The 11024-nt window shown below is 35.9% G+C and overlaps 2 non-coding genes across 2 annotated transcripts; both read left to right on the forward strand.

Annotated features, from left to right (window-relative positions):
• Positions 1 to 10122: 10122 nt before the first annotated feature.
• Positions 10123 to 10195, forward strand: Trnaf-gaa (transfer RNA phenylalanine (anticodon GAA)). Its single transcript has one exon. It is a non-coding gene; the product is annotated as a tRNA-Phe (tRNA).
• A 9-nt stretch (positions 10196 to 10204) lies between these two features.
• Positions 10205 to 10276, forward strand: Trnad-guc (transfer RNA aspartic acid (anticodon GUC)). The gene has a single exon. It is a non-coding gene; the product is annotated as a tRNA-Asp (tRNA).
• Positions 10277 to 11024: the final 748 nt, after the last annotated feature.

Raw genomic sequence — 11024 nt, forward strand, 5'->3', positions numbered from 1 at the left:
CCTAAAATTGATTTTAATTCCGAAAAATATTTCAGATCGGAATATTTTCCCATTTCCACTATCGTGTCCAAATCTAGCCAAAAATGTGTTTGTGAAACAATAGGGCTGATAAATTATCGGAGGAAAGATGCCAGACCCCCTACATCACCAAAGACAGCCTAAATTTGAGTTTCAAACTTCAATTTCGAAAATTTTCGATAGGAGACGAACGAATCTTCCTCCCTCCAGCAATTTCAACAAAGATAACCCGAAATTGCGTGTTTAAAACTTGTTTCAGAAATTTTTCGGGAAGAGCGCCGATCCTTCCTAAACCAAGGTCACAAAAAATAGCTGCAATTTGACATCAATTTTGAAAGAATTGCAGGAAAGAACTCCAACATTACTTTCCTCTCAAGTCTCAAAAAATTTCCTAAAATTGCAATTTTTGACGTCAATATTGAAAATTTCTCCATGGACCTTGAATGTTCCCGACTCTTTTGTCCTTGCAACCAAACACAACCAAAGATTAATTACAACTATTTTTCATACGTGAATTTCGTATATTTTCTGGGAGCGATCCCCCCCCCCCCCCCTTTCTTTGATGTCACCTAAGAGAGACTATAAAATGCGTTTTTGCGACTAGTAAATTTCGTTACTTATTACTTTCTTCAAAGATATACATTGTACACTGGTGTCCAAAAGTTAAGCATAATTGTTATCTATGTGAGTAATGTGAGAAATATACATCGAAATAGGGGGAAACGTGATATGCTAGTGCAACACGGTTAAAAAATAAGGAAACTACTGAAAAAAACGGTAATATTTACTTTTATCATCCCAAAAAATAGTTTAAATGAAAATAAGGCATATGAGGAGTTTACTCTTTGCACAAAAATTTTTCTTTAAAAGATGGTGCTGAAGTTCAATAGTGTGAATGGCCACCTCTGACTGCCAGGCACGCTGCGCAACGATTACTAATACTTTCTATGAGGTGGTGGATGAGTTGTGGGCTTAAACAGTACCAAGCACGCTGGAGAGCTCTTTTTAGCTCCGGAGCGGAACTTGGCGGGGGCGAACGGGCTGCAAGTTGTCTCCCGAGCATCCCAGACATGCTCGATAGGGTTCAGATCAGGGGAGTTCGCAGGCCACGTCATTCGCTGGATATTTTCTGATTCGAGGAAGTCATCGACCACAGCTGTTCGGTGACATGGCGCGTTATCGTCCATGAATATGAACTCAGGACCAACAGCACCTCGAAACAAGCGAACATAAGGCTCAAGAACCTCGTCTCTGTATCTTTGACCAGTGACTGAGCCTGTCTCAAAAATATGGAGGTCGGTGCGGCCATCCAACATAATTCCCGCCCACACCATTACTCCTGCTGACGCAGGTTTCACGGTTCGAAACGAGTTCCCATTTCTCTCCATATTGTTACCTGACGAGAATCACTCTGTAGAGTAAAGCGGGACTTATCACTGAATATCACATTGGCCCACTGTCCCAGACTCCAATGATGATGTTTCAAGCTCCAGTTTAAACGAGCGCGTTTATGCGCTGATGTGAGAGGAATGCAAACTGCTGGTCTTCTGGCATACAGACCGACTTGATTGAGTCTCCTGTAAACAGTTTGCCTCGATATTGTTATTCCTGTGACGGCACAGAGCGCCGAACCCAGTTCTCTGGCACAGCTGTCCCTATGACGTCGTGCAGAAATTGCCAGAAAACGATCTTGGCTTGCGGTTGTGACTCTTGGTCGACCTGGTACTGGTCGGCGGGTAACATCTCCCGTATTTGAAAACCTCTGCCACAGTTTCGAGATTACACACTGAGGCACATTAAGAATATGAGACACTTCAGTTTGTGATCGTCCAGATTCTAGCATTCCAACGATTCTTCCTTTCGCAAACATGTCCACTTGGCGTCTTTGTGCCATTATTAGTTCTTTTTCACCAGATCCATTGTTTCTTGGTACAGCAATTGCATGAAACGCGCCTAAACTCTCTAAAGCGTGCGAGCTATTTTATCCACAGTCCGAAACGCGCACCAAATTCGCGCATGACACCATCGACTATACTATTTTGCATAAACATATTGTTCCTTCTTCAACCAATGAATCTCCATAAGTAACTTTAGATAATTTTACGAAAATTTACATATTTTTCTCGCATTTTATGAATTATGCTTAACTTTTGGACACCAGTGTATATAAGGAGTTTAACTTTTTACATCAGTTCATCCTTCTTCAGTTTTTTTTTTTTTTAATTAGAACTTGATACAGAAATTTGAAGAAAGCTTTATATGGGCGTTAAGTATTAGTCAAAACATACAAATTGCTCTTCAGAGGGCGGCACATTAGGTCTTTGCACACGGGCGGCCGACACCCTAGGATCGGCCCTGCTGACATGATATCTGTAGAGTGGACGCTCGACCCGCTAGATTTCAATTCCGTGGATTACACTGTATGGCCTATTTTAGAATCTATACTTCACAAAAGTTTGCACTCTCTAAAGCAGTTGCTTTAAAAGGAATGGGATTGATTAATGTTAAAAGACTTGCGGCTCTTGGCTGAAAGTTTCAATAAACAGTTACGCCTCCGTATCACTGCAAAAGGCGGCCAGTTTAACTTATTAAATTTATTGATTTCTAAAGCTCCACTTATTTTTTGTGTTTTGCTGATTTATTTATTATTAGTAATATTACATAGAAAATTGCTTGTTCGGTTTTTTTTTTTTTTTTTTTTTTTGCCGCACCTTATAGTTAAACTTGGTACGGTAGCTAACTACATTCGTACTATTTAGGAAAATGTGTGGGAAGTTTATAACTCTTTCAAGTAGAATGTCATTTTTATGCTTTTGTTGAAATTAAAAGAAACAATTTTGGAACATTTTAATAATATACACAGGAATTGATTTGTAATTCCTCTTCTTTAAATAAAAAAAAGGGGAGGAGGTGACGTTATGCTTTAAAAATTGACTTTTTTTTTTTTTCAATAAAGTCCTTTACATTAAATGTAGGAATCGGCTAAGTAATATATATATATATATATATATATATATATATATATATATATATATATATATATATATATATATATATATATATATATATATATACATAAAAATCTCGTGTCACGATGTTTGTTCGGGGTAAACTCCGAAACTACTGAACCAAATTTTATCAAATTTCATACCTATCTGTAATTTGGTCCAACTTAAAAGATAGGGTGGTTTTTATAATTTTTAATTGTTAATAAAATGTTTATTACACATTAATAGTGTGTATTAATTGTTTTGTTCTATAAATTCTTAATAGATGGCGCTGTAAGTTAATTCTTCCTCAAAATTCTTTATTCTTAAGTTAATTAAAATTTAAATGATACTATATTATGGATATCGATGGTAATTGTATCGCCGCAGAAACGATCAGAATAGTGGTCAAACTTTTCAATGTGAGTGCCAAATTCTGCAAATCAAGTTGAAATTGATAAGATTGATAGGCAGTAGTTCCATACTCACCACGGCTTTTAGAAATGTTTGAGGCTCATAATAATGTCGAGTTTTCCAGTTCCAAGAAATCAATTCAGTACTTTTGCCATAAGTTATGAAAGGTCTTTATTAGGTCGCATTTGATGTACGAAATACGGACAAAAATGACGAAATAACACGATGAGAGATGAGTAAGTTATATTAGCAGCAACGAAGCTATCTGGCATAATTTAGTTTCCCCATATACGAAAAAGACCCTTCTGTCCAGCATGTTGCAGTACGAAATTTTGAAAACAACCAACGAGTATATTTTACCAAAGATACCTGTATTTTCTACGAAGAGCACTTCAACCACCAAAAACTAAATACCAATGTTCCACGCTATTTTACAGGAACTGTAAAAAATACGAAATGTCACTGATTATTTCCGTGGAACGTGTCGGGATTTAATAGGTTTCAACAATGTCTTTTGAAAATCAAATATCTGCGTCAAAGCGTTTCCTGAATTGCTACAAACGTCATGAATGCAGACATCTCACTGTTGTGAAAAATATTTTTAACTCCCAAGTTAAAGATTAACTGAGTATATTTATTAAGTGTTTCGGCTTCAAATAGATTAGGTTCCGTCTATACTTTCAAAGCTCCGAATGAGTGAATGAGCCTCTGGATTCCGTAGTTTTAAAGGAGTCGCCGGCGAGTAAGTCTCATAGTACTTGCTTGCAATTCTGTTTTACCTTTCGTCATGCTTTTAGTAATACTTTTGGAACTTTCTTGGAAATGTAGAAAGGTGTCAAGCTTTTGTATTAAACTTACCTAAGTTTTCTCTGAAGGGGGAGGGGGGTCCAGGGGCACGACTGGCTTTTAGCCAGGTTATACTGAATTCATCAAAAAGATTCCAGGATAATTTTCAGGAAGGTTAATGAATTTTAGCGATGAGAATTGACTTCAATACCTTCGTCATGGCCCGTCCAGATTGACGTAACTCCCAATGGGAGCGAATGAGTCTCTGGATTCCGTAACATTCCAAGAGTAACAAACAAGTAGAATTCTTTGTGCATGCTGGCAAGTCCTTCTTAGCAGTGGCTATGGTTGCGATTATTATTTTGGTACTTTTTTGGTGAGACGAAAAAGGTGCTTAGTTACTTCTGTTACTTAGGTTATCTCTGAAGGTTTTAGTAAAATGATTGATTTGAATCGGAGAGGTTTTGGAATTCTTCAGAAAGATTTCAGGATAATTTTAGGAAGGTTTCTGACTTTAAGTGGAAAACGTTCCTACTTTTTGAAAGATATGTTACTGGCAGAAATTAGGCCTATTCGGTTCCCATTATTTTTCAGGAAGTTTCTTAATTGTTTTTACAGTGTTGAATAAAATCAGAAAATCACGGAAGCCACGTAAACAAAGAATACATTTATCAACCTCAGGCATAATTCAAGCCAAGACATTGGGACCAAAACTCCATCCGAAACAAAACTGTGCACACAAAACAAAGTGAATATTTTTTTCCCTTTGTTTTCGGTAAACATTCCCGAACAGACAGGAATATTTGCGGACCGTTAATTTTCAAGTGATTAATACATATCACGATTGTTGTGATACGTATGTGTATCATTGTTTTTATTGATCGCCCACAGTCATTTGGAGTTGACTCTTTCTTCTGCAGGTTTGACCTAACAAGAAACAGTATTCGTCAACTGTTTAAAACAATTTTGACGACATAATATCCAACACAATCATCATTTCTGTGGACAAACTATATAATTTTTACGTTTGAAAACGTATTTCATAAAGTTCAACAAACACACAAATGTCCATATCCCGATTTTACACCAGAAATGAATATGAAGCTTTAGTTTTGACTGAAGGTTTTTGCTTTTCAATTTCAAATTTGCCACTTAGTCATTATGGTACGCCGTCACTTGATCATTGGGCCACCAACTTAGTTAACACTGATTTGCAACGAGAAAAAACAGTGCAATGACGCTGTCTTAGCTACAATTATTGCGAATAATGAGCCATTACTGACGGCTGGACAAAAACGCTGACCGTTGATGCTGAACAAGGCTATACAGTTGTCGATGAAAACAAAGTCGTAAACATTCCAACTGAATTTTTAAATTCAATGGATACACCAGGAATGGACTACACGATTTCCGGTTGGAAATTGGCTCATCAATTTATTCTTTTTCGCCATTTAAACCCACCTAGAGTAGGCAACGGTACACGTTTCTTCATCAAAAGTCAACAATTTTGACGGGAAAGTTTGAAGGAGAAATGTTTGTGTTGCCACGTAATCTATTAATAGTGTCATAATTTTCAAACACATTTGGAAGGCTTCAATTTCCGATTCGTTTAGCTTTTGCAAAGACCATAAATAGATCTCAAGACCAAACAATGTCTATTTTCGGTTTGGACTTGAAACATACTTCTCTCATAGGCAACCATATATCCCCTACTCACAAGTGTGAAAGCTATCATACCTTTCGTATTAGCAAAAGACAGGTTAAACAAGAACATTGTGCACAACTTAGTGCTTAGATAATTTTCAGTTTTCAAATAATAGAAACAATAGTTCGAAGTCAATATTATCTACCTCATTCATAAAATTTCATTTTTATATTTTTTTAATTTATTTAGTGTATTTTGTAAAGAAGTTATTGATTACAAACTATAGAGAAAGCTGAGATGAATAAAATGTAGAGTAGAATCTAAAAGTGTATGGTGGTTTATGCTTAGTTTCTACATTCCGATATTTTACAATCAGTTTCGATATTTACTATCACTTTCAAGTTATTTTGCTTTTTTTTTTTTTTTTGCCGAAATCATACTTGCAAAATTTACTAAGCGTAAATATAGTGCTTTTGCCCCCCCCCCCCCCATAGAAAATTTAGTTAGCACTTACTGAATTCATTACGTACTTGCATCAGCCTCCACTGTAAAAGTAAATCCGAAACGTTAGTGAGTAAAAATTCTCGATACTTGCTTGCAATTCTGGCTAACCTTCGGCTATGTTTGTATTACTGCTTATGGAAGTTCTTTAATAAATCAGAAAGGTGCTAAGCTTTGTTTTTATACCTACCTAAGTTTACACTAAAATTTCAGAAACACGACTAGCTTCAAACGGGAAGATCTTTGAATTTTTCAGGAGGCTTCCGAGATAATTTCAGGAAGGTAACTGAATTTTATCGGAAAACGTTCCTGGTTTAGGCAAGACATGTTACTGGCAGAAATTGGCCACATCGGCTGCCCATTATTTTCCAGGAACATTTATGAATCGTTTTTACATTGAAACACGCCCATTATCAACCTTACTTTATTAAATGTGTTGATTTGGAAAGCTTTTGTACAAAGTTATATTGAAAAAACCGTCTCGTCCTTAATTTTTGCACACCAGTGTATATTACTTTTTTTTTAAGTAGTGTCCAGAAATCGGACAAACTACAGTGTTTTTGTATCGAACTACTCGCTACTCTACTTTTTTAAAAGGTAGAGCACTACACTATAAATTATTAAAAAATGTAGCTGCTACAGTAGTACATGTAGCGCGCTACTTCCTATCTCTGGTTCCGGGTAGTTAAATCAGTGGTTTAATGAATCAGCCGCTTCAACGAATCAATCCTCAAAAACAGAACGAAATCCAGCTTTAGCATTAAAAAAACTGCCGGATATTTGAATCAAATCTGCCGCTTAATTGAATCAAGCGTGACTAACCATTTTGCGTAAACATGTGGTGCAACCGCGAAGCCATTTTTCTTTGCCTTCTTTCAGGCAAATTAGTTTTTTTTTTTTTTTTTTTTTGGAAATAGGTAAAAGAGGGGGAGGCAGAGTGTTGCACAATTTTAGTAAAAGTTTTCTCGGTTAAAAATCTAACAAAACCAATGTGACGGTGAGAGACGTAGTGTCGACGGGTGACGAGGTGTGAATTTTGAAGATTATAGGTAGTTTCATGACATTGTAAAAAAGAATGTCTGACTTTATTACTACCTAATTTTAGTTATTAGCAGCAGCAGATACATTTTTCGGAGCACATAAGTTAAAATTCGAACTTTTTAATTACTTTTTCCGACTTTTACTTTAGTTTTGTTTTAATAAGCAAAGAATGAATACTTTGTTGAGTAAACGACATACTTCTAATAATACTTTATCTTGTTCGACTAAAAATTTAATATAGTTATCTCAAGTGTTTTGTTGTATGTAGAATTCCACAGCTTAAAGAACAATTACACATTTTTGCTTTATTGAATCAACCGCTTTATTGAATAAAAACTATTTGAAACAAACATGATGCATGTAAGCGACGGTAACTTTATGTAGAAAAATAAGATAACTGGTGAGAGGGAGGGGGAGATGATATATTAAATATTAATGATTGCATGATTGCTTTAAAATGCTTCCATATAAACCAGACTAAAACTCCAGACATTTCGATTTTACCCAGACCGTCTAGATGTGTCATTTTTCATGAATATATCTCTCTCAGACGTAAAACAAATTTCTAAGAAATAAATAACTTTTTCTGATACAGGAAAAATACTGCGGTGGCGGATTACGCCCTGAAGGAGGAAAAAGTCATCTATATCCCCCATATAACCCTTCCCCACCTCAAGAGTCTAGCCAGTTTTAAATTATGTTGTAAAATATTTTTATCTATTTGAAGGAGAGATATTAAGCTTATGATACAGGAATGGTCGGTTTTATGAAAAATGCGATAGTTATTTTGATGATATTTTAATTATAATCTTGGCATAACTAAAAACATAAAATGACCAGATTAATACTTTACAAAGCTGCGGAGTAGGAGTCGAACTGATTTTTGGGTAAAGGAGTCAGAGTCGGGAGTCGAACGCGTAAAATTTCGAGATTCCGAATCGATCATTTTACCTCAAAGTCCACAACTCTCTCATTATACTTGTGGAGTCGGAGTTAGACTGATTTTGGATAAAGGAGTAGGGAGTCGCAGGCTCTAAAATTCCAGGTTTTGGTGTTAGTCACTTTCCTTCCGACTCCATAGCACTGATACTTTAGAAGAATTGACAAAAAAGTTATAAAACTAGAGTTCGAGTAATTGAATCTGAAGTGTAGAAAAATTTAAAATGGATGAGTCTATGCAAATTTATTTTCCGTGTTCCTTACTTAAAATGCATGCAATTTTTTCCTCATTAATTAGTTGCCTCCCTTCATTTTACCGAAGGTGGAAAATGTACTAAAAATGTATTTTTTCCGCTCTTTTGAATGAAACTAAAATCAAGACGATACGATAATTATTTCGAGTTGAAAGATCCATTTCTGTATCAAACACTTAAATTTTGAATAAAATAAGAACTATCGATCGAATTTCTTTCGAATCGGTCTATCGACTTTCCCACTGACCACTTACCTAGACAAACTGTGAAAATTTGAACGAAATCGGTCTGGTAGTTTCCGAGTTTACCCCGGACATACAAATTTGGAGTTTGTGTTTTATTTATATAATGATTAGTCCGTATCAGCAGGAATCATTTTATATGCATTTAATATTATTAAACACAGTGAATCATATTTCACCGTCGTAAATCATACTGAAGTGCCTTCAATCTTACTTGAAATTGGACACTTTTTCATAAATTTATTGTTTTCATTACATCATTACTCAGTTTAGGATTCGAATTATTTGGATACAGACAGCCCACGAGGGGGTCCGTGCAATACCACCAAAAGTTCGGACAATCCAAACCTGGCAGCAGGGCAGGCTCTAGTAATTTTGCCCCACGACTTTATATATATATATATATATATATATATATATATATATATATATATATATATATATATATATATATATATATATATATAAAAAACTTATTTATTTAAATCATCGAGCATACTCTCACATATTGCTGCAATTTGACCAGCTAAGAAAAAAAAACTGAGGAACAAATTTGAAGTTTTTCATTTTTCCCCTTTTTTTTTTGCCTCCTTACATTTTGCCATCATGAAATCTGACACCGTAGTTGGCGGCACTGGTCGCCTACCCAAGGATCCAGGCCTGCCTGGCAGCGTCGTACTGCTGTGAGTAGGATCTGCACAATGCTGCCACGTTAGGTTTGCCTTTACCTTTCGAGGGAGGGTCCCGAAGGTGGTTTTGGTCCGTGGCGCAGACAGCGAGACTGCAATTTTTAGGAGAGGGGGGAGGGGTAACTTGAGATGGGTTTTGATCTTAATTTGGGGGACGGAGCTCCGCAGTATTTGAGGAGTGTGCTATCACCATTGGGGGGTTGAGTACCCCTGTAGAATATGTTTATGATACAAAATATAGTGTGAAACCTTCTAATAAAGTGATCAAATTTAATATAATAGTTATGCTATGTTTTACACAAGATTTTCCCGCATCAACGGTGTAATCCCCGTAAAGTCTCCCTGTATGAACAACTTCTCAGTGTCAACTATGTAAATGTGAGTAAAATCTCTCTTTTCTCAGAATATATAGTTTTCCTTTTTTTAATTGATTTGTCTTTCCTTTTTTTCAGTAAAATATATCGATATCTCAAATATTATATATATTCTCTACGTGCTCGCTCCTCTCCTTTGGAGTTGTCGCGCCCTCTAGGAGACATTCCCATAGTTTAAAATTTTGCTAGCCTGTGAGGCGCGCTACAATTGAAAATACGCCTGGAAGGATGTGCCGAAATAGCTCAGTTGGGAGAGCGTTAGACTGAAGATCTAAAGGTCCCTGGTTCGATCCCGGGTTTCGGCAGTGGCTTAGTCCTCGGTAGTATAGTGGTCAGTATCCCCGCCTGTCACGCGGGAGACCGGGGTTCGATTCCCCGCCGGGGAGAATAACTTTTGCCTTATCATTTTTTTTCTGAATTATTTTTTGCCGAAAATTTCAAATCGAGATTGTCGACAGTACTGTTATAGAATATCAAACTTTTGGTGTTTATTGAAGGAATAACTCACTTTGAAGTTTAGATTTTTTTCCCTTGACTTTCTAAATCTACAAACTTCATGACGCTTTGTTTAATTTTTCTAGATTTAATCACAGACCGCTGCCCCCCCCCCCCCCCCCACCCACCCATTTTTCTAACTAAATGATTTGATCAGTTTTTTTTTTTTTTTTTAGGGAACAATTCTTTCTCCCCTTTCATTTGAGAGATTTTTTTTTCTTTTTTATAGAAAGAAAATGATTAGCTTATGTTGTTAATGCAATTTTATTTCCTAAATTACGCGACAGGAGCTTTAATAAGGTTCAGCGGGGCTAAAAGTTCCGTTTTTTAAATAAATTCAAAATTTGTTATGGAAACTTAGTTCTAGAATTATGACTCCGAAATTAAACTATAGTATGATATGCCCCTTTCATATTACGATTGTTTCCCGAAAGGCATTTCGTAAGATTTTTTATAATTAATTTTATAGTACTTAAAACCGAAAATGAATAACTTGCTCAGCCTTGGGACAAAATGTTCTGCGGTTGAGACAAATTGTTCCGATATTAACCCGACGATGACTAAAGATGATGATTTCGAAGTTAATAATGTTTCGAGACAAGTAACTTGTTAAAGATATAATTTATGATAAAAAAAATT

The sequence above is a fragment of the Uloborus diversus genome, chromosome 10 (genome assembly GCF_026930045.1).
Source record: "Uloborus diversus isolate 005 chromosome 10, Udiv.v.3.1, whole genome shotgun sequence".
Lineage (NCBI taxonomy): Eukaryota > Metazoa > Arthropoda > Arachnida > Araneae > Uloboridae > Uloborus > Uloborus diversus.